Source organism: Schistocerca gregaria, chromosome X, assembly GCF_023897955.1.
Source record: "Schistocerca gregaria isolate iqSchGreg1 chromosome X, iqSchGreg1.2, whole genome shotgun sequence".
Classification (NCBI taxonomy): Eukaryota; Metazoa; Arthropoda; class Insecta; order Orthoptera; family Acrididae; genus Schistocerca; species Schistocerca gregaria.
In genome coordinates, this window is record NC_064931.1 from 562913793 (window position 1) to 562938966 (window position 25174).

Below are 25174 nucleotides of genomic sequence, written 5' to 3' on the forward strand. Positions count from 1 at the left end.
CAACCATCAAGCCATCAGTGTAGACTACTTCTGAACCCCAAAATGGGCTAAGAATGGAGACGATTTGGCGGTAGAGGACTTCAGGCAGAGCAGAGTCTTTTGGACCTTGTTGTAGCTCAAGACAGAGCTGTGGATGGAGGATGCACCACACACGTGTACATGAGCAGTCCCAGAGAAGAGGTGGTAGAGGGGAGAGCTGGAGTTCTGCAAAAAGGTGCCAGATGCAGAAAGCGATTATAGCCACAGACTTGGGCCGTCACTGCAGGAAGCAAATCTCTGTATCTGGAAAGAGGAGACAATAGTTTGGGTGCTCGGAGGAGCAGTTCAAAATGGTTCAAATGGCTCTGAGCACTATGGGATTCAACTGCTGTGATCATCAGTCCCCTAGAACTTAGAATTACTTAAACCTAACTAACCTAAGGACATCACACACATCCATGCCCGAGGCAGGATACGAACCTGCAACCGTAGCAGTCACACGGTTCCTGACTGCGCGCCTAGAACCGCGAGACCACCGCGGCCGGCTCTGAGGAGCAGTGGGTGCATACAGCATAAGTGATCACTTGTCGTAGTTGCAGAACCCGTAATGGTGGAACCCTTGGTTCTGCGACAAGGCTGATGACCGTGCTAGTCAGAAAGATGCCAGCTGCCAGTCATACCCCACAATGCTGTATCCGGTCTAGCATCTGTAACGTCGAAGAAGACATTGAGCCATATGCGAGACTCCCATAATCTACATGGAACTGGACCAGTTCTCTGTAGAATTGTAGCGCCGTAGAGTGGTCCGCACCCTAAATGGTACTGCTGAGGCACTGAAGAGCGTTAAGGTGCGACCAACATATCTGCTTTAGTTATGGAAGATGGGGAAGTCCTGTTAAACAGGCATCAAAGACCAGTCCCACAAAAACGATGAGAGTCCACACATTGAGAGGCTGGTCATCACAGTGCAGATCATAATGGGGATACACTGTACAACAATGACATAAATGCATAACGCAGGTCTCGGCAGCCGAAAATTGGAAGCCATGAGTAAGAGACCAAGACTACACTCGCAGTCTGTTTTGAGCAATGTTCATTGCAGAGGATCAAAAATAAATGCAACAGTCTGCATACAAAGAGGGGGACAGCATAGGTCCCACAACCTTCCAAGGTAATTGACAGCCACTAAAAAGAGAGGGACACAGAACCTTGCGGTACCCCCTCTTCTGCACGTGGAAGGTGCCACATGAGGCGCCAACCAGTATGTGAAAAGAAAGATAATTGGAGTCGCTCCAAACGGTGATTCAGACGATGGAACACAGGTGGATAGTGGACTGACGTTGAGGCCTGGGCAAAGTGCTGAGCAAAATGGTCAGCAATAGTGTTCAGGTTGGTGAGGATAACAACATTCTAATATTCTCTCAGGTCACCTGTAGGAGTATGATGGCAAAAGTGCGTCTGATCTTTGCCCATAGCTGTGAAAAGGGAGTATGCAATGCAGCCCTGTGGTAACGACATATTATCCCCAACAAATCCATTTTTGGCGTTTAATCAGTTAACATTCCCAGACATGAAGCTGTTTAAAGGCCAGGGGGTAATCAACAGATAGATGACATTTGTTGTGGTGGAGGGCACGAAGGCAGTATTTAATATCTGCAGCTATTTCAGGGTCCACCAAGAGACACTCTTCCATCTGGGAGATCCCAAGGAAGAGGGAATCGCTGAAGCAGCTGCTGAAAGGATGGATTCTGTCAAACTGTTTGTCCTCATCAATCTCGTTGTGTGGAGGAGTGTCTGAGATCACAGCCAAGGTAAAGGCATCCCCATCCACATTAATAAAGGCCCATCCAGAAGGGCATCCATGTGAGTGATGCTGAAGAAAAGACAATCGACAACTGTCGCACAAATCGTCATGAACTCCTCATTGAAGGGAAGGGAGGAAATGAAAAGATCAATGGCCAAGAAAGTGCTGTGTGCCACACTACAGTGTGTGGGAGCTCCAGAGTTGAGGAAGCAGAGATAAAGTCCTGCCCATCAAGAAGAAGGAAGGTAGGAGGGAGCTGACTAAGGAGGGCAAGAAGAGCAGAAAATGTCTAAATGGACCCGAATGGCCAGCATTTCCAATGAGTTTTGAAGAGGAGCCCAGGAACTAACAATGCCTGTGTGGATCAATGTACAGACACCACCGGAGGCTCGAAAAGGGCCGACCTGGCTCCAATAGAAGACTTGGAAACCCAGAAAAGTGAGGAACTGAGGATCCACGAAATGAGATTCTTGCAATACAACACAAGCTACAGAGTAGAGAGAAAGAAGAGACTGCACTTCCGGAAGGTGACGATAGTAACCATTACAATTTCATTGCAGGAGGCTAGTACAAGAGTCCAGGTGGACGTTGAATGGCTACAATCGATCACTGTGCCGAGTCAGCGTCCATCATCAATAAGGTAGGTAGGTTGGTTGGTTGGCTGGCTGGTTGGTTGGTTGGTTGGTTGGTTGATTGATTGATTTGACGGAGGGGACCAAACAGTGAGGTCATTGGTTCCTTGCATTAGGGAAGGAGGGGGAAGTAAGTCGGCAGTGCCGTTTCAAATGAGCCATCCCAGCACTAGCCTGAAGCGATTTAGAGAAATCATGGAAAACCCAGATCATGATGGTCAGCCACAGGTTTGAACCATCGTCCTCCCAAATGCGAGTCCAGTGTGCTAACCACTGCCCCACCGAGCTCCGTCACCAATAAGGTGGAGTGACGTCTATGAATTTAAGATCAAACCCTGACAGAGAGAAGGGGCGACCCACCCTGGGATATCGGGAAGGCCTTGCCCTGAACCTTACACATCTTCTTCTTCTTTTCCTCCTATAGATGGTGAGTGGAGGTGTAGTCAGGAAGAGAGTAAGCTGCAGCAATATTAGTATCCAAAACATAATGATAGGCCTTGAGGCTCTCAGAGTGTGAGGAGAGGGATGGGAAGGGAGACAGGATGAAAGTAAGGAGGAGGAGGAGTAGGAGGAGGAGGAGGAGGAGGAGGAAAGGAGGCAACAGAAGCGAAGGTAAATATTAAGGATAGTGGGTGTATACATTCGAATTTCTGTGGGGCCTCAGTGTAGGATAGACAGTGGAGGCTATTAAATTCCTGGATATTCCTTCCCTTATTATAGATTGGGCAATCTAGTGAGCAAGGAGAATGTGGGCCAGAACAATTCATGCATTTGGGCAGCGGTGACCAATGACTCCACACATGTAGAAGCTAACCACATTCACTGCAAATAGGACCCAACTCATATCGCAAAGACGTGACCAAAACGGAGACACTGAAACAGTGCATGGGAGGTGAGACACAGGGCTTCATATCGCAATGGTAAATCATAACTTCGGCTACTTCTGGAAGGGTATCCCCCTCAAAAGCCAGAACGAACGTGCCAGTCTCCACAATATTGTCCTTAGGTCCTATCTGGACTCGCTAAACGAAATGAATGCCACACCATGCCACATAAGTCCTGTCCCTGAGCATCTGATCAGACTGAAGGAGGTCCCTGTGGGAAACAATGTCCTGGGTCATATTTAAGGACTGGTGAGGAGTAATGAGCACCAGGATGTCTCCTAACTGTTCACAAGCACAAAGGGAAGTCAACTGCCTGGCAGAATAGGTTTTAGTCAGTAGAACTTCACCGGACTTATGTTCAATGTGTTCTACAAAAAACTGCGATTTGGTAATGGTGTATGTCTTGGAACAAAACCAAGTAAAGCGGGAAAGGGTTTCACGCGAAGCCAGCAGGTACCTCCCTCCTCCGAAGGAGTGGACAGGGAAGGGAAGGCTGAGGAAGCAAAAGTAGAAGCAGAGAGAGAACCGTTCCTATCTGAAGAGACGGCCGCAAAAAAGCAGGCTGAAACATGGAGCTTAGCAGGCTTCACATGCAGTGCATTTGCTGTGGTACCGCCTGCTCCGATCAGGGGCTCACGTTGTGGGAACTATCCAGGCCAGCTGGTGTGGCCGAGAGGTTCTAGGCACTTCAGTCTGGAACCGCGCGACCGCTACGGTGGCAGGTTCGAATCCTGTCTCAGGCATGGACGTGTGTGATGTCCTTAAAGTTCCAGGAGACTGATGACCTCAGATGTTAAGTCCCATAGTGCTCAGATCCATTTGACTATTTTTTTAACTACCCAGTTGCTGCAAGGGTTGCCTGTCACAGCAGTCGTTGCCAGCAGTTCTGATGTCCAAAGAAGATGCGCAACCACACCTATCCATACATGAGGCAATGGCAGCTAAGGTATCGGAAGTATGATCCCTGTGTTGCCAGGGGCTCTGCCAGATGGCAACCCAACAGCTTCACCACACAGGCTGGCAACAATGCTGATGACCAGGTGGGGTGGGAGGGGGGTAGAGGCTACGGTGAGGAAGAAAGGGTGGTAGTAGGGGGCAGAGGAACCCATGCCAGAGATGGTTCACACAATGGAAACAGTTTAGAAATGGAAGTCAAACCCCACGGGGGAACCGAAAAATCCGTCAAAGATGGAGAGTGGAAATGCGAGACAAGACCATAAAGGAATAGCAGAATCAAGGGTATAGCTAGGAAGGGAGGGAGGGAACAGGCAGGCGAGCTAGGGAGGGGGGAAGGGCGAGCTAGGGAGGGGAAGAGCAAGCAGGGCGAAGGGCCAGGGAGGGGGGAAGGGCAAGCAGGGCGAAGGGCAAGCAGGGCGAAGGGCTAGGCGAGTGGGGGTAGGGTAAGGGCGAACGGGGGAGGGTAAGGGCGAGCAGGGGAGGGTAAGGGCGAGTGGGGGAGGGTAAGGGCGAGAGGGGGAGGGTAAGGGCGAGCGGGGGAGGGTAAGGGCGAGTGGGGGAGGGTAAGGGCGAGTGGGGGAGGGTAAGGGCGAGCGGGGAGTCGATGGAGGGAGGGGAAGCAGAAAGCAGTGAGTAGGATGGATGGTGGTGGAACACTGAGTGTAAGAGCGGTGTGAGAGGTAGGGGTGGGGATGTGAGATTGAAGGGTGAGATGAGGTATCGGTGCATATGAGTGAGGTGATAGCAGAGAAAGGTGTCTTGTAATTGGGGTGAAAGAGAAGGGAGGGAGACATACAAATGTGGTGTGAGAGACGAAGACAAGAAGTTTGTTAGTGGAGTGAGAGATGAAAGAATGGGGGATGAGTTAGGTGTGAGGAGTAGGGTGAATGGTTAATGATGGTGGTGGAGGAGGGAGAGAATTGTGTGGAAGGATGTGGAGACAGAGACTGATGTATCTGAGCAAACGAAACAACTGAACAACTGAGGTATAGCAGATGCCCCTTTCCACTAACGACTGTTTTTCCTAAATATCTTTGCATCTCATTTTTCACAGGCTACCCTATATTTAGTCTGTCCTCCTCATATGTTAGACATGGGAGTATCTTTGTGTTTTGTTTCGACATGATTAATGGTCTGCAAAAAAGCATTCTATCCTTTAAAAACCAAGAACTAACTATTAATGCCCGCATCTCGTGGTCGTGTGGTAGCGCTCTCGCTTCCCGCGCCAGGGTTCCCGGGTTCGATTCCCGGCGGGGTCAGGGATTTTTTCTGCCTCGTGATGGTTGGGTATTGTGTGTTGTCCTTAGGTTAGTTAGGTTTAAGTAGTTCTAAGTTCTAGGGGACTGTTAAGTCCCATAGTGCTCAGAGCCATTTGAACCATTTTGAACTATTAATGGCGCACAATTAACGCCAGGAGGAGTATATTCGGAATGCCTACCAACAAAAATTTTCTAAATGAAGTAAGTCAAACAACACGCTCTTACAACTTGAGCCAACGAGGCTCTCTCGAAACCAAACGTTTTCAAGCATACATAGGGCGACAGTTGAATTCTTGGTCCAGCAATGTAGTACTCGATTTGCGAACAAATTTTCTGTTATTACTGCCCCGTAAATTTTTAAATTCAAAACGATATTGCTCTACAGAAGCAGCGAATTCCGTAGAATTAACATTTCGGTTACCGCGGCTGCATAAATACACAGTGAGCGCCAGCCTTTTAAAATTAACTAACACAGATCGCTTCCCGCGCTCAACAGCTTATACGAGAATCCACTTGCGACACTCGCACAGTCTGTTACCATTCGAATAGTGACAAAGGTATTTCACACATGTGGTCTCCCATTTCTTTATGTACAATACTGTGAGAAAGCACATGTGCTCCAGAATGAATGTTTCACTTCAGCAGAATATCCAACGTTTTGAAATTACCTTTGAGATTAAAACTGTATGCCAGACAGGGTCTAGAACTTGCAGTCTGCTTTTACCAACTAAGGTACGAGTTTGAAATGTAGGAGAGAGGTAATGGCTCAATTGAAGTTGCGGGAAGCCGAGCTTGGATGCTCATCTGCTAAGAGCATTATCCGCGAAAAGGAAGGTTCCTGGTTCAAAGTTCTGGTCTAACACACAGCTTCATTCTGCCAGCAAGTCCAGGTACATCAGTTTTCAGTAACATACAGAACAGAGAGAAAGTACTCTCAAAGAATGTAGATACTTTTTTAAACTATATAATCTACAATGATACACTGGGAAATGCTTTGGCTATTTTATTAATTGCTTAACTTTGAGCGAAATTTCACTTTTTTATCTTCGATAGAGAGCGTTTTTAATACTTGCAAAAAGTTAAGTATACTGTAAATCATTATTACCTGATATGGAATTTTAGAGCCTATTGGATGCAAAATCAATTTTCTAATTTTTATTTCAAGATAGCACTATATTTTTATGTATTGTTCGGTCTGCTGGGTCCGCCTCGCAACGGAGAAAGGAAAGCAATGGCCAAAATGGTAACAAAACTGGTTCAAATGGCTCTGAGCACTATAGGACTTAACATCTGCGGTCATCAGTCCCCTAGACCTTAGAACTACTTAAACCTAACTAACCTAAGGACATCACACTCATCCATGCCCGAGGCAGGATTCGAACCTGCGACCATAGCGGTCGCGCGATTCCAGACTGAAGCTCCTAAAGCGCTCGGTCACTCTGGCCGGCTAAAATGGTAATACACATCGTGCTTCGTCTCCCTGTACCACCGAAGGAATCGATATAAATAAAGAATTACTTTCTTGAGTGTCCACGTGTTCACAGCGACGTCACGCATACGGCACTCTGTCAGTTCGAGATCCTGAGAGAAGTAATACTGAGGCCAACTGAAAAATATGTCGCGTCTGGCTGCAATAATTATGTGCCTCTGTCGGAAAGATGAAACGATGTATTGTTTTCATTGGCCATAACCGCAGTATCATCTCGCTACGTAACATTATGTCAGATGTGCTTTATACAGGGCGGTCAGGAGCAGGCTGAAAAGCTTGTAAGGGTGTTGCACGGTAGGTTGGGCAGAGACGTAATTGTTAAGGAAAAAAATCGATATGTTGCGCCGTTTCCAGGTTACTTAGCATTAATGTTAGACAGTCAGCTGTTGCGCGCACAAATTTAAGCTGCCTGCCAGAGGCAGTATCGCCAAAAGTGTTTTTCGTTAGTTTTCCTAAAACCCAATAACACGGTGATGCCAAAATTGGACATGGGGCGGCAATAAGGACTGAAGCCGAGCCAAGGACTGAGCAGTCCCGTGCGCTATCATCTTCGCTAATAGAACGACTGCCACTAACTGTATCTGGCAGGCCGCTTGAATTTGTGCACACAACGGCCTGATTGGCAAATCAATGCTAATTAACTCGAAAACGGCGCAGCTTATCGTATTTTTTTCCTTAACAATTTTTTCTCAGCACAACCTACCCTGCAACACACTTACAAACTCATCAGACTGCTCTGACCACTCTGTATATGAGCTGCAAATAATGTTTGATAAGCCGGCCGGAGTGGCCGTGCGGTTCTAGGCGCTACAGTCTGGAGCCGAGCGACCGCTACGGTCGCAGGTTCGAATGCTGCCTCGGGCATGGATATGTGTGATGTCCTTAGGTTAGTTAGGTTTAAGTTGTTCTAAGTTCTAGGCGACCGATGAGCTCAGAAGTTAAGTCGCATAGTGCTCAGAGCCATTTGAACCAATGTTTGATAACTCATTCTGTTCCGCTGGCGAATTTGTACTTAGAAGACTGGTAGCCAGTTAAAAAGAAAGGCAAAAATATTTTTAGGTGTTGTTGCATGATTAGGACTAAAACAATAATATGTTCATTGATGTTAACAAAGATCATGCATACATATCCTTTAAACAGACTCGTTCCACATAATTTCGAAGAATACTCTATGGATCACGTACGTACGTACCTGCCTACCTAGGTAACAGCCGAAGCAAGGGCTACGGCACACGATTTCGTGAGTAACATTCTAGCAGCAATACGAAACAACCCATATATTAAGGACACATGGTCAAACCGCATCGTGAAGTTGCGAAGGGTACTGATGACTTAACAGATGCGCTTGAAAATTAAATATCTATTACAAGGAAAGTAAGTTCTTTACAATCAAGACTTTGCAGCTGCGAGCCCAGCGCGTCATCTTGAACGGGATTAAATATACCTAAAACATAAGTGTGTCAGTAGCTGGTCGGATCTGACAGCACAAGCCTCAAGGTTTCTACTTGAGAAGCTACTGCAGGAGTTTATCAGGGACTCGCCATAAGCGACGGCGGTGCGCTGGCCGAGAAGTAAACTGAGGACCGGAAGACGAGCGGAAGAGCGGCGTCGCTGAGTAGGCGAGAGTCCATCCGCCAAGACAAACATACGTGCCGGCCGGAACCGGCGAGTCCATTCACCGCGCACAAATAATAGCGCGCTAGGCCTGGGGCTTTTTCTAGCCGCGGCCGCCGGGTGTCACTGGTTCGAAGACCGACATTTTTCCGTTTCAAAAATAAACGCCGCCCGTACAGTCTGGTGCGGCCGCACGCCGGCTGAGGCGCGCAGGTGCGGCGCCTGTGTCGTCTGCACGAGTGCAACCGGTATCGACAGTCAACGGCTCGATTAAAGTAACCGGCGCCACAGAGTCCGTAGGGAAAAAGAGAAACCTCGTAAACTGGATGACATGTGAGTCTGCAGACATGACGACAGACATGACAAAATATATGCATTGTTATCGGCCCCAATATTTATTGGTTAAGAATGACAATGAAACGCTTAGTAGGTACACCGTGTGACGAGGAATATTTGAAATTATTTCGTTCCAAACTAGGATGACCCGTAACTGCAGAGAAACTGTTTTGCTGTGTTTCCTCAGCTGTATTTCAAGTTGGTTCTCAAAATGAGTAAGATGGTGCAAGTGCTCAGTCTTCTGTACAGAACATCTCGTCATCAGACTAAATTTTTGCAAGAGGGGGACGTGGGAGCAACAATTAAGAACAGCCCACTTGAAACACGACAAAAGTTATCAGTAAACCACAAATACCCGCGCTTGGCGAGCAGCGGCAAGAATCTAGGTCCCTCACGATAATGGCAACGTAGCTGAGGCCGCGAGCTCCATCTCCATTATGGAGTACACCCACAAAACGTTAGACTCGAACTCAAGACCTTTCGCGAGAAAGTGCTCGGCCAACTGAGCTACCCAAGCACGACTCACGATCCGTCCTCACACAATGAGTTCCGCCAGTACCTCGTCTCCTACCATACAAAGCTGTGAGGAAGGGTAGGAAGTCGTACTTGGTTAGCTCAGCTGGTAGAGCACTCTCCAATGAAAGGCAAAGATCCCCTTCCCACGCCCGGGTTCCCGGGTTCGTTTCTCTGCGGGGTCAGGGATTTTCTCTGCCTCGTGATGGCTGGGTGTTGTGTGATGTCCTTAGGTTAGTTAGGTTTAAGTAGTTCTAAGTTCTAGGGGACTGATGACCTAAGATGTTAAGTCCCATAGTTCTCAGAGCCAAAGATCCCGAGTTCGAGTCGCGGTGCCGCACACAGTTTTAATGCGCCGGGAAGTTTCATCTCAGCCCATACTCCGCTGCAGAATGAAAATTTGATTCGGTAAACTGAATTGCCATATAAACTGACATGTTCACCGAAGGTAGGAATCTACAAACGGCTTACACTGCACCACAGTACGATTGCATTGGTTCGCAGAAACCATGGAAAAGTTCTACACGCTCCAAGTTTTCAGATTTTACCCAAATAAAGAATAGGTAGTCGAGAACTGAATGAGTGCAGAGTGTGTACTCCATCATGTGATCACGTAATTTCGTGACATAGTTACAATCCAGCTGTGCAAAGAGACACGGCACTTGGTTCCATCGTGGAGATCGCCCGTACTGGCGCTTGATCCATTAACTTCGATATTTGCTGGTAGAAATTTAGTCGGCAGTATTTAACTGAAAAAAAAGGTAGCGTCTCTTACAGTTCCTGAATACCGGATTGTGCATCCCCATCTTAGGTTAAATATCATATGTTTCGGCACTGTCTCTCCTAATAACGATCTTTCCGTCAGCAGAGAACGTTTAGCTCAGCGTGCCCCTCGGAACTGTTCCATAACTCTACCACAACAACCACCACCCAAAAACGACGCTACATTACATGTACTCAATCTTAGTCACCTCAGGCAAAACGCTGCAGTTAAGCACCAAAGCACCATTACGCAGTACCACAAAGCCTTGGCAATGAGACAGTGTCAGTGTATGCGAATAAATAAAATATTTCAAATAAGTCTCTTGGGGATACACCAATCAACAATTCCACACAGTACTTTAATTTAATGTGACAGTGTTAGTGATTGGTGACTGCTCCAGCGATATGAGAAAGTGAGCGATTTATCTGTGTAGTAGAGGATGAAGAATAGGGGTTACAAGGCAAGGAGCCTTGAGTAGCTGACATCATGGCGAACTGAACCTATGGTGCGATTATGACGAACAGAGACAGGTTGATAGCCTGATTCGGAATCGTGCCAACAGATGATGAACTATTTAGCCTAGTCGAACAACAGCGAGCAACACTAAAACACATGTTTCATCATCATTATCACCACATTAGATAAGTGGGCTATTCCAGACGATATTAATTACATCATATGCAGGTCCATCAACGAACTTAGTGCAAACCAGAGTGTAAACTGCTACGAAGCCTTAAAAAAGACTAGGTTATGTATAGACGTCGTCTATGCATCCTCTTTATTTATTTAATCGTACGGCTAGGGGCCCCCGTCGGGCTGACCGTTCGCCAGCTGCCGGTCTTTCAATTTGACGCCACTTCGGCGACCTGCAGTAGATGAGGATGAAAGGATGATGATGAGGACAGCACAACACCCAGTCCCTGGGCGGAGAAAATTACCCGATCCATCCGGGAATCGAGCCCGGGCCCAGAGGATTGACAATCCGTGACGCTGACCATTCAGCTACCGGGCCGGACGTATGAATCCTCTAATGTTTTCGTTTTCGTGCTTATGGCGCTGGCATCTTCCAACGCATCTGGTCACACACATCACTCAATAGGTCCTCCACCTCCACCAGCCCTTTTCACGTCGATTACACTCAGCGTGGTTGGCCAGAGAAGATGGTTAGTTCTGAAACCTCATTACAACACACTTCGTATAAGTGCTCCACGAAAGACGAAAAGGGGACCTGGATAGTTTATTTGTGTAAGCGATCATAATTCAGTAAGGCGAAGTACAGGGGCAGAACCAAAGAAGAAGAAAATAAGAGGAAGAAGAAGAAGGCACCAGATACCGCCTTGATTTGCACTGTATTGCAAGCTTCCATATCTGAGATTAATAAAGGTTTTCTGCAGACGACGGAGCCTATTCTATCATTATCTAGGTTTCACCGAACACAGCTATAATCGAATATGCTGCTCGTCGCAACATGGTTGGCACTCAATAGGTTGAGGACTCTTTGTGAGACGATGCAAGAAGATCCTGAAGCGTTGGGACAAATCACAAAACACAGAAGCGAGAATGTGGGAGCTGCAAGACGCATAGTAAATATGTAGGAAGATGAAGGAACCCTGTAATCTGGCCGATCATTCCGAAACTCAAGTAAAAGCTATTTAAGCTGCAGACTTTTGGAGTCGATGGAGAATTTGATCCCTTTTGTTTGTACAGTTTATTTATTTCCCCTTCTTTCAATGTGTACCTCCGTGAGGCAAGCAAAGAAGGAAGATTACCACTAGCAGCAACAGTTTCGTGACCTATTGCCCTGGGCGCCAAGTAATAGCAGTAGTAGTAAACTGAAGAGCCAAAGAAACTGATACACCTGCCTAATACCGCATAGGACCCCCGCGAGCACGCTGAAGTGCCGCAACACGACGTGACATGGACGCGACTAATGTCTGAAGTAATTTTAGAGGGAAACGACATCATGAATCCTGCAGGGCTGACATAAATCCGGTAAGAGTACGAGGGGGTGAAGATATCTTCTGAACAGCACGTTGCAAGGCATCCCAGATATGTTCAATGTGTTCATGTCTGGGGCGTTTCGTGGCCAGCGGAAGTATTTAAACTCAGAATAGTGTTCCTGGAGCCACTCTGTACCAATTCTGGACGTGTGGGATAATGCATTGTCCTGCTTGAATTGCCAAAGTCCGTCGGAAAGGACAATAGACATGCACGGATGCAGGTGATCAGACAGGATGCTTTCGTACATGTCACCTATCAGAGTCGTGTCTAGACCTATCAGGGGTCCCATATCATTCCAACTGCAGACACCCCACACCATTACAGAGCCTCACCAAGTTTGAACAGTCACCTGCTGACATATAGGGTCCATGGATTCATGAGGTTGTCCCCATACCCGTACACGTCCATCCAATCGATTCAATTTGAAACGAGACTCGTCCGACCAGGCAACATGTTTCCAGTCATCAACAGTCCAATGTCGGTTATGACGGGCTCAGGCGAGGCGTAAAGCTTTGTGTCGTGCAGTCATCAAGTGTAAACGAGGGGGCTTTCGGCTCCGAAAGCCCATATCGATGATGTTTCGTTGAATGGCTTCGCACGCTGCCTAGCATTGAAATCTGCAGTAATTTGCGGAAGGGTTACGCTACTGTCATGTTTAATCGATTCTCTTCAGTCGTCGTTGTTCCCGTTCTTGCAGGATCTTTTTCCGGCAGCAGCGATGTCGGAGATTTGATGTTTTGCCGGGGTTCTGATATTCACGGTACACTGGTGAAATGGTCGTACAGGAAATCCCACACTTCATCGCTACCTCGGAGATGCTGTGTCCCAACGCTCGCGCGCCGACAGCAACACCACGTTCAAGCCCACTTAGATCTTGATACCTGCCATTGTAGCTGCACTAACCTATCTAACAGCTGGGCCAGACACTTGTCATCTTATATAGTCGTTGCCGAACGCAGCGTTTACATATCTCTGTTTTTGAATACGTATGCCTAAACCGGTTTCTTTGGCACTTCAGTGCAATAACAATGATGTTAATCATTCTTTCTTTTCATTAATCAAGATACATGAACTAATTTATCAAAAAAATGGCTTTGAGCACTATGGGACTCAACAGCTATGGTCATCAGTCCCCTAGAACTTAGAACTACTTAAACCTAACTAACCTAAGGACATCACATGACACCCAGTCATCATGAGGCAGAGAAAATCCCTGACCCCGCCGGGAATCGAACCCGGGAACCCGGGCGTGGGAAGCGAGAACGCTACCGCACGACCACGAGCTGCGGACAACTAAGTTATCGAAGACATCTCTAACACAGTACTGTGCTTTATGATTGGCAAACATCAGAGGTCACACACCCTATTTTAAAATGGCAGCAGAACTGATCGATAGAACCAACGTTCTACATCACTCACCTCCCTTTATACACGAAGTCTTGGCAATGTAATTTTTCTTCTGCCCTCAATGGCATCTTTCCTCGAGAAATGTGAGGGTTGTGTGATGAGTGTAACTTTTGAGCGCGCCGACTGCCTCGGGCATAGATGTGTGTGATGGCCTTAGGTTAGTTAAGTTTAAGTAGTTCTAAGTTCTACGGGACTGATGACCTCAGAAGTTAAGTCTCATAGTGCTCAGAGCCAATTGAACCATTTGAAAGAGCGAATTGTTATTGGAGCCAACTGAGGTACAACGACACTGTATGAACAGCAATAATTTCAGGGCGAAGCAGATAATTGTTTAGCCCTCTACACATTGATGCCACAGAACATATTACGATAAAATTATTGTGATACACACCGGAATACAAGCAGTTTTCCTCTCACACACCAACATTAACTGATTTTGAAGGAATCCCAACGTATGGTGTAATAAAAGATACGCACTGCTACAAATTTTATAATTATTCGCACCACACAAATACAGCCGTAGATGAAGAACTCGTGTTGCGTAACACGATAAAGCGCAAGGGAGAATTTGTATCGAAGGAAAAAACAAGGTGCAATTTTATCAACGATACTTGTATGTTCCATTATGTGAAACATTGGTTGCTAAGACGAGATCAAGTGTTCAGGAGGTAAGAATTGCAACAACGTGATAACTGAATCAAAAGCTGCTCATATGTTGTATTATTGCTGTTTTTAAAAACTTTCCATAAGCATCTGTTAGAACTGGTGCATGCTTGGAAATTAAAGTGACATTGTATGTTAGATGAGTCCTTAAACGAAATAAAAGATTTATGATACTGTCTGCGGCTTCATTTAGAATTTATGTAATATCCAAGTGCAGCAGAGATATCACGTAGATTGGTTGAGAACTCCTAAAATCGCATACTAAATGGCAGGACGCCAAACTCTGGATGCAAAGGATGTACGCTGTGCAGCCAAGCGCGTAAAATCTGGGCGTTATTAACGCGAAAATACAAGTCACACTCGCAGTTGGACGACGAAACGACCTACACATTGCGTTAACTCCAGCACGAAGTCGCTTCTAATAGTACTAATACTACATGAAACACTGCCAAGACGTCACGAATCACTTTCCGTCCCCCCTCCCCCTCCCTCCGTCTCTCTCTCTCTCTCTCTCTCTCTCTTTCTCTCTCTCTCTCTCTCTCTCTCTCTCTCTCTCTCTCTCTCTCTCTCCCCTCCTCCTCTTTCTTTCTTTCTTTTCTTTTTGTAATTTAATATTTCATTTCAATACCACCACCAAGAAGTACTTCTGAGTAACTAACAACACTGGTTAATTGTGTCTCAATAAAATAACTCATTTTTGACGTAACGTTCATTTTGGACACAAATTTGTGATACGAGAATTAAGTAAGTTCTATTCTGAAGCCACTGAGATAGGGTTTCTGGCATTAGGAAGCTTCTACATTAACGAACTCGGCCTTGTCATTTTTTCGGTACATGAGATACAATCCGCCACTCAAAAGAACCAGCATCTAGCCATATAGCGTAGATTGGTTGTGAACTTCTGAAATCGCGTGGCCAACGGCCATTCACAAAGACACCAATTATAATCACTTCATTTTACGGAGCTAGGTGATGCAGTGAATAAGTGACTGCACTCGTTTTTAAGATAAATGGTACTTTGAATTACGCCCAGTAATCTTGTGTTTTTTCGTGATTTCCCTAAGGCATTTAGGGTGATTACTTCCTGGCAAATTAAAACATGTTCCTCACTGAGGCTCGAACTCGGGACCATTGCCTTTCACGGGCAAGTGCTCTACCAACTGAGCTACCCAAGCACGACTCACGCCCCGTCCTCACAGCTTTCCTTCTGCCAGTACCTCGCCTCTCATTCTGAAGATTATTTATAATTTTCTCCGACATCTAATGAATCAGTAATTGTGTTGCTTCGATATTTGTAAATACAGCACAGGAAGAGCAAAAGCCATTACGACAAACTGCTTAATAGCGCACCTTTATAACGCAAAACAGCAGCAGCTATTTTGCATGACACAGATCTGACAAGGCAGGATTTGCGATGTGCGCAGCACCAGAGTCTACGCACAGGTAACGCAATTCCGGCAAATTACTGGGCAGTTGCTTGTGGGCGCGGTGCTGGCGTCTGAGCGTCCCAGGAGTGTTACACTGGGTTAAAATCAGGCGAATTTGGTGGTCAAGATATGAACCTGAGTTCTCTATTGTGCTCCTTAAACGTATGTAGCACGATTCTGGCTTGTGACACGGATAGTTACCCTGCTGGGAGATGCCATCGCTGTCGGAGAAGACAATCATGAAAGGGTCCAGGTGGTCGGCAATTATATTCGCGTAGTCCACAGCTGTCATGGTACCTTCGATTACTACCACACGTTCCACAGAAGCCCTGGTGAATGTCACTCACAGCGCAATACTGCCCCCCCCCCCCCCCTTACCCCACAGCGCTGCGCACGCGGCGCGGTGCGTTGTTTCGACCAGCCGTTCGCCTGGATTACGGCCTATACGGACACCATCTTCGATTTGGTATAACAAGAAACGTGATTTATGCAACCAGTTGAGACATTCCCACTGAGACACAGTATAATGTAGATGAACCTGTGTCCATTGTAACTGACGATGTAATTGAGTCAGTATTCAGTATTCAGCAATGGCCGTTAACAGTGTACCCAGGAAGACTGTTCCTGCATCAGATCTCCCTCAGATCCCTGCCTATCCTGTGGCCAAGCCTCCGACCTCTTCGTTCTGTGATACGGCCTGGACGTCCAACCTGTTGTCCACTCGTAGTTTCACCGTCTTCAACACGTTCCAAAGATGCTCACAACAGCCCGCGAACAGCCGACCAACCTGGCGGATTCTCAGATGCTCGTTCCGAGGCGCTGGACTAATCTGCCTTTTGTCAAAGTCACTCATGTCAGTGGATTTCCCCATTTGTCGCCCTTATCGTCGCTAGAATGATTCCTCATTCTTTTCGATTCTGCTTATATACTCTCCCAATCGAGTCAAGTGCCCATATCGCCACCAGGCGGCATTCAGTCTCGCGTTGGGCAATACTCATAATGTCTCTGCTCATCAGTATGCATCACTGTATTAACCTTTTAACTTACATCTTTCTCACTTTCTCTAAAACAGTTAACTTTACTTTCAGCGTTAGCTTTATTGCCGTAGCAGGGTGCTTCTACGGTCATCAATGCTGACACAGTAGGCCGAGTGCCGATCTGTCTTTCCTTGAGCAAATCAAGTACGAACAGCCAAACGTCCAGATTTATAAACAATATTTTCGTTACATTTCTGTATGGAATTAACTGTTCTCTATGGGTGTTCCTCACATCTTTTCATATGAGCGATAGTAGTCTCTTAGTATCAAGTAATTTTTTTAACTTCATATACGGCTTTTCACTTTGATTTCCGGTTAGATAGCTGCAACAACAGGATTCCGGAACAACACCTGTCAGTTCTTTCAGGCCATCACTTTTGAACTCGGAAATCTCTAAAATATTGTTCTGCAGGTAATCACCGGTATACGTTTGCAGTTTACGTGAGAATGGTTAGGAAACCTTTCGTGTCCTAACGCTTAGGGATTCCCGAAGTAATATTCCAATACACGAAGGGAACCACTGCAGTAAGACTGACGGCCACGTAATTACGAATTCTCTTCATTTTAAATCTTTACGTTTTCAAGTGGAATGTCTGTAGGAAAAAAAGCTAACATTTTAATAACATATATGTTCAACTTACAGATGTTTTGACCTTGGCTCCTTCAAAGTACACACAGCAGTATTTCCATTTCGATGTGGTGTTGTGGAAAGCATTCTTTTAATTCTCCTTGGCGTCTGTGGTGAATTCTCGTTAATCTCATCAGTTGTATCGAAACGGGTTCATTTCAGCGCTGATTGTAATTTCGAAAACAATAAAAGTAGCATAGTGCTAGTTACAGGGAATAGGGTGTCTTGGGAGGACGTTCGTCAGAATTTATGTACAGAATTTTTCTGCTCACTATGCTGAATGATCACGCAGTTTGTTATCTTTACGAAACCATGAGCTGCTTTGCCACAACTTCGATGTCTTCTGATCATTTTTCTTTTGCCACCTTTTCAAATTGCTTTCATAGTAATTATGAAGGGATGTTCGACCTTAAGGCAAAATCTAGAAATTCTCAATTTCATTGCCATCCGAAAAAACGAGTAGTGTGCATCACTTTAACTCTCGATCGAGAGTTGGTAACGCACTGCGATCTTTTCACTTTTGTTCATGTCAATTCCGATAATGTAGCCGGGCGACGACGTCGGCAACTGCCGATATTTCGACATGTGACCACCCTATCACTTTCAAGGCACCCGAAGTTACCGATAATGAAAATTACTAAACAACAGGCGAAGTGTCGTCAACTCTGTCTCTCTGTTTCTTTGACAAGGGAGACAGGAGGATTCCATGTAGAATTTAAAAAAAAAACTTCTATTCCTATTTACAAGGTTACCTGCTAATTTAATCTCAACTGCTTCTTGATAATAGTATCCCAACAGATGGAAGTGCATACTAGAATCTCTGTGCTGCTATATTCCATAGGATGACAGTTGCCAAGACAATATCCTCATAGTCTGACCAACACACACTCTAAGGGAAAAAACAGAAATCGACAGACGTGATGTACATCTACAGACAAACAAATAATTACAATCTCAGAGAAAAACTAGCTGATTTATTCAAGAGGAAGTGCTTCACAAATGGCTCAAGCCAATAACGTTTTGCTCCAAAAAGTGTTCAAATGGCTCTGAGCACTATGGGACTTAACTTCTGAGGTCATCAGTCCCCTAGACCTTAGAAATACTTAAACCTAACTAACCTAAGGGCATCACTCACATCCATGCCCGAGGCAGGATTCGAACCTGCGACCGAAACGGTGGCGCCTGGACTGTAGACTGTAGCGCCTAGAACCGCTCGGACACACTGGCCGGCTGCTTTGGTCCATCTCTGGCCCTTATGCAAGCAGTTATTTGGCTTGGCATTGACTGACAGAATTGCCTGATGTCCTCTTGAGGGATTTTGTGGAACGATCCATCCGACTGGTGCGTTATATCGTCAAAATCACGAGCTGGTTGGAGGGCCTTGCCCACAATGCCCGAAACGTTCTCAATAGGGGAGAAATCCGGCGATCTTGCTGGCCAAGTTAGGGTTTGGAAAACACGAAGATAAGCAGTAAAAACTCTCACCATGTGTGGCTCGCATTATCTTGCTTAAATGCAAGTTTTCTGAAATTTTAATCATTTGTTTGTCTGTACGTGCGCATCACATATACAGATTTCCGTCCCGTATCGATAATTCGTTCTTGGTGTGCTTTTTTTTCCATAGAGTGCATGACACAACCGCAAGGAATACGATAAGACATTCGCCTTACGCAAACGTAAAAGGACCCTTGTTTTAGATGGTTGTCTGGAAACGTTTCTCATCATTCTATCGCTTGAGCTTTGTCCTACAGTTACGCAGGGTCAGCCATCGTTAAATCGGATTTGGCATGATAATGGTTAAGGGGTGGCCGGATGCCCTTCCTGCTGCCACTCCATACCACCCCCCCCCTGACCCCCCCCCCCCCGGGACGAAATTAGTATACCCCAACTGTCTGCGTCGAATGTAATCCATGGAATAGTTCGAATGTGTTTAGATGTCTACGAGCCGTGTAACTGAGGCGAAACATGGGGACCAGCTCGGTATTCACCTAGCAGGACGTGGAAAACCGCCTAAAAACCACATCCAGGCTGGCCGGCACATCGGCCCTCTTAGTTAATCCGCCGGGCGGATTCGATCTGGGGTCGGCGCGCCTATCCGAGTCCAGGAAGCAGCGCGTTAGCGCTCTCGGCTACCCTGGCGGATGGAAACGTTTCTCATCATATTTCCGCAAAATAAGGTCAATCTTGTTGCTCCCCGCCTAAGCAGAAAGGTCATAGATCTTAGTGCCAACTCTGTGTTATCATCACTCACCCGATGCAAGTTTGGTCGATCGCGTAACGCACGTCTGATCTGTCAATCACTATATCCATTCCGACGGAAGGTGACCTGAAGATGGGTTAACCAGCTAACTAAATCTCAGGGTCTGGAATGACGTGGGCCCTGTGAACCAAGTTACGAAGTGTCCCCTTTTTCACTGAGCCGGATGGTGACAACTACCAGCCTGTAGATAAAAGTCATGTGAGTAGGCTTCCTATAAACAGCATGACCCAATATACCATCAAACTTGCTCCTGACCAACGCAAGGAAGGGAAGGCAGCCATTCTTTTTCACCTTCACCGTGAAACAAATATTCGTGTGGACTGAATTCAGGTGTTCCAAACAGTTGTTCAAATTCTCACTGCCGTAGGATGAAAAAAACAAAAGTATCGTCTACGTACCTGAAAAAAAAAAAAACTCACGCAAGTTTCAAATTTGCCGACCCCAAAGCACGTTCCTCGAAGTTTTCCATAGACAAATTTGCAATAACAGGTGACACCGAGCTTTGCATCGCAGCATCTGTCTGCTCACAGTACTGGTCAATGAATAGAAAGTAACTGGAACTCAACACATGTCGAAATATGTCCGTTCACTCATCACTAAACCTAACCTCGAAAGTCACACACGCTTACAACAGTCGAGCAAATCAGCTACTGCAGAACATGGTCTTGGCATCGGTCGCCCTAGGGGATACAACACGGAAATTCTAGCTTGCACTTCTAGCTACTGGGATGGTGTTATTAAGGAAGAGGTTGAGATTAAAATAGCAAGTAACCTTGTAAATAGAAACGGAAATTTTTGCTTAAGTTCTGAAGGGAATCCTCTCCTCTCCCACGTAATGGATCAAATGGCTCTGAGCACTATGGGACTTAACTTCTGAGGTCATCAGTCCCCTTGATCTTAGAACTACTTAAACCTAACTAACCTAATGACATCACACACATCCATGACCGAGACAGGATTCGAACCTGCGACCGTAGCGGTCGCGCGGTTCCAGACTGTAGCGCCTAGAACCGCTCGGCCACCCCGGCCGGCTCTCCCATGGAAAAAAAGGGAACAGAGTTAATGCTACTTCACACGTTGTATAGTAAATTTCACTATCGCTAACTTCTGGCATCTGTCATCTTCGGTTGTGTAGTTGCGCTAGTGTGTGTGTGTGTGTGTGTGTGTGTGTGTGTGTGTGTGTGTGTGTGTGTGACCTTTCCGGAATTACTGTACAAACCGAGGTTTAAAATTAACTTCCACAGCGCTTACCTGCTGCAGTTTTGCCTTGAAAATGAAAGAATGGTCACCTATCGAAATGTCGGCGATTGGCGTCGTCACCCGGCTGCATCCTCGTAAGTTATTTGAACGTTGTATCCACCGGGAGCAACTCAGGTCTCGTTTCACTTTAGTTTCCATGTCGTAGTCGTAAATCGAGACTCTGTGCTGTTATCGCCTTGTGCATGAATGTTTCATCGCCACCAGCTTATACAAGAACCAACAGTGTTCACACAGTGCTATCTATAATCTTCGGTAATCAAACGAAAAAACTGTGCTGCAGCTCGATGTACGTTAAAATTTTCGGTTAGAATTTACTGACCTGAAGAAACTGACATTCCAATCTCTTTCTCAAGTCCTCCGGCAGACGACGCTTAACTTGCACCAAATCGTTGATTTCCTCAATGTGGGTTCTATCAGAGGAGGTCACAGGCTGTCCCGATGGAGGGTCATATTCAGTTGATTGAAAACCACTTCTGAATTGGGAGAATGGTTTGCAACACTGTGACCTAGAACATCCTCTCCGCAAATGTGCTTCGAAGAGTTCAAATATTTACGTAATGTGGTATTTCACGTGGCATAACTGCTCCCTTAAATCAGACATTGCAGGCATCTGCCTTGAGCCTGTATAACATTTCATTCGAATAAAATTAGCAGAAAAAGTAAACGAGATATCAACAACGCGAAACAATAGTGTTACTTGGTAGACTGTGGTGGAGACAGTGCTGTCGATGGCACGTCACGAGAACGCTTCGTTGCCATATGGCTGATCAGTTAATTTCGTTTAACATAGCCCAACAGATAATGTATGCCATAAATATTTAACTTCTGCATGAATTTTCATAGTATCATCTGATTACATTCACCTGCTAGCATTGACATCCAGATCCTGTTTGAGGTGGGAGACTTTAGACTGATAGCGGATTGGAAAGCACTGTCGAGAAAAATATTATTTGTTTAGTTATTTATATGGAGTTAGATATGTTAATAGCAATACTTCAAGAAGTTATGTTATACAGACAAGGAAAGAAAACCTTTCTCAGTTATAACGTTTCTGAAAATATTGCATCTCTATACTCCACTAAGGGTTCAAGACTTTATTTGACAGTCTAACACAATACCTACAAATAATACATTCCGGACAACAAAACTATAAAGCTAAATGAATTTGACGTATACTGCTTATAAGCCGAATGTTCTCCAAGCGCCTGCAAGTTGGCAACACGTCATTGTTGGCTGCTTGCTACAGGCCTAACTTGTGGCGCTGATCGCGGAGAACAGCCAATAGCCAATCTCTCTCTCTCTCTCTCTCTCTCTCTCTCTCTCTCTCTCTCTCTCTGTGTGTGTGTGTGTGTGTGTGTGTGTGTGTGTGTGTGTGTGCGCGCGCGCGCGCGCGGACACAGGACTACAAGCTCTGCTGATATGTTCAGAGCTGCCGAAACTCTTTCACAGGATGACTGCCCGGAAGAGAGTGAACTTTTTAACACAATTCTAATTACGTAAATTAAACAATGATAAAAACAAATGTAAAAGTAATCAGTAATTTTTACATTAGTATTTGGAACTATAAGAGGACCTAAACCGTGAAAATATATGGGAATGATTAAGAATACACTACTAGATTACACCGACGGCCGGAATGCTTGTCAGTGAAAAAGAACTGTAGATGAAATATTCCTTCATCTCGTTCGTAGAGATTTCGTGGCATCGCACAAAGTCGCAGTCGCTGCTGCGGATGGAATACACACGCTCGTACCGCGCGAGATAAATTTTGCGTCGTACTCTGAGGATTAACTAGGAAACTTTTATTGGAGAACCCGGATCAATTCTCTACACAACAACACTTAACTAACTAGTCTTAATAAGGGTCGGCAGCATCGGCTTGACCAGCGAGACAAGTTTAAAACTCGTTGGTGCTACAAAACCAATAATGAGTACCCTGCAGCTGTTTAACTATATTCGGCAATATTTCGAGATACGGACTGGAAAATGTAACAGCTAACAATTAACACAGCGCCTCTATCGGGTCCTGAGCTCCTTCCAGCGACAATATCCATGAAGAAAAAACATGATAATAGCCGAAATTCAATAGGTTAAAACTTACGCAGAAACATCAGCATTTGCACGGAAACAAAAGTTATATACGAGGGCGTGTTGAAAAGTAATGCCACCGAATTTGTGTGTGACAACTGCTAAAGCTTTTTAAATAAAACAAACTTTACTAGCATTCTATACCTTTATTCTTCATGTCTACATATTTGGAACCTTCTGCCGCTAGAAGGTAACACGACGGTGCGTGAGAAACAGTGTGCTGTAATCGAGTTCTAACCGCATAAGAGTTCGTCCATACATGGAACAATCTCTCCTTCAGCGTGATAATACCAAACCATACACGAGTGCTGCGACATGTGCAACAATCCGACGCCTTGGATTCACTGCCATCTTCCATACTGTCCGTACTTGGTCCCACCCGGTTTTCACATGTTTCCAAACCTTAAGGAACACCTCTGAGGACTTCACTTTGAGAGTGTTGAAGCAGTGCAAGCTGAGTGAGGTTGTGGTTCAATCAGTAAAATCGAACATTCTACATACCGACAGCCGGCCGCTGTGGCCGTGCGGTTCTAGGTGCTTCAGTCTGGAACCGCGTGACCGCTACGGTCGCAGGTTCGAATCCTGCCTCGGGCATGGATGTGTGTTATGTCCTTAGGTTAGTTAGGTTTAAGTTGTTCCAAGTTCTAGGGGACTGATGACCACAGATGTTAAGTCCCACAGTGCTCAGAGCCATTTGAACCATTTTTGAACATACCGACATCAACAAACTAGTTTCTCGTTAGGAGAAATGCATTCGTTGCCAGGGTGGCTATGTTAAGAAATAAATAGGATACATCGGAGGTATTCCGCTTATTTTAACTGTAAGACCTATGTAATATGGAATGAAACTTTTTAAGAAATCTGACCTTGTGATACAATTATGGTATGTTATTTGTGTATACATTCCAGTACACATGGTCGAAACTTCTTTAAACGAACAAAGTATTAAATAAACACCTGAAGAAGGCAGATATCACAATATATAAAAATGGTGGGGCTATTCCAGCCAGTCAAGACGCTACTCCTTCCTGTCCATTTCAGTGTTAGAATCACAGGCATTTACTATAAGTATAACTTCTTGGTCTATTTACGCTCACAAATTCTTCCTGAAACCATGTAGCACATTGCTGGCACTTTATCCAGAGGAGCTGCCTATAACACTTGTTACTGCTTGTTTCATATCCTCCTCAGACTGAGAAGCACTTGGCTTTTTCGTTTTGTATGTGGCGACCAACTGAAAAGAAACCAAGAAAACATGTTCACTAGGATTTCGCAGTAAAGCACCAGTTAAACTAATAATTTATCTGGGCTGAAAGACGTGGCAAAATCAGACCTTTGTAGAAAAAACCAGCAATACTTTTTGATTCACACTGGATAACCTATGTTCCTATACGATTATGCATGGTACACGTTAATTTGTTAGGTTGTATTCTTTCACTATGGCAATAATCCACCACAATTCGCTTACCTCTAGAGCTTGTTCTTCTCTCCTGTCAACTGGCACACACTGAAGGCATTACGACATTGACTCTGAGAGGAACTACCGCGTTGTTGCAGCATTTCTCATTTCAGGTCGATTAGCCCCGTGAGTGAAATAGCCCCATTGTACACTATGTAAACGTGAAGAATAAAAATGTAGAATGGTAATAAAGCTCGTTTTATTTAAAAACTTTAACAGGTCTCACATACAAAATTTGGACGCATTAATTTTCAGCACGCCCTTGTATTAGTTTAAAGGAGATCCTACGAACCCACCTCTTTCAATAAACACCGCCTCCAGTTTGCAAATGGATCCACAACCCGATATGAGGATTCTGCCTACGGAACACGTGTACACTCAAACCGTAAAACATGCAAAGACAAGTGTAAACGATTCATCAAAATTACAAACATGCGCACGAGAATGCACTTTCTAATTCTTGTATGCTTACCGTATTTTAAAAATAACTTCGTTGGTCACCAAGGATCATTAAGTACCAACTTCAGAGATGGAAAACTCATTTGAACACCACTTGTGACCCAGAGCGTAAAGGTTTGCCTCCGGCGCCCGGGAGGGCAGCCACATGACTCCTCTTTCCCGCGGGCTGCCATCAACTCCTGAAAACTGTGAACAGTCGTCTCTTCCATTCAAACAGCGACACAGTCCAAGCAGTCCCAGTGGCCATTTCCTTCT

The 25174-nt window shown here is 45.4% G+C and overlaps 1 protein-coding gene across 4 annotated transcripts in view; it reads right to left on the reverse strand.

Moving 5' to 3' along the window:
• LOC126298970 (calcium uptake protein 3, mitochondrial) overlaps positions 1–25174 on the reverse strand; it is a 613695-nt gene that overhangs the window by 251896 nt on the left and 336625 nt on the right. The gene's annotated exons all lie outside the window — the stretch shown is intronic.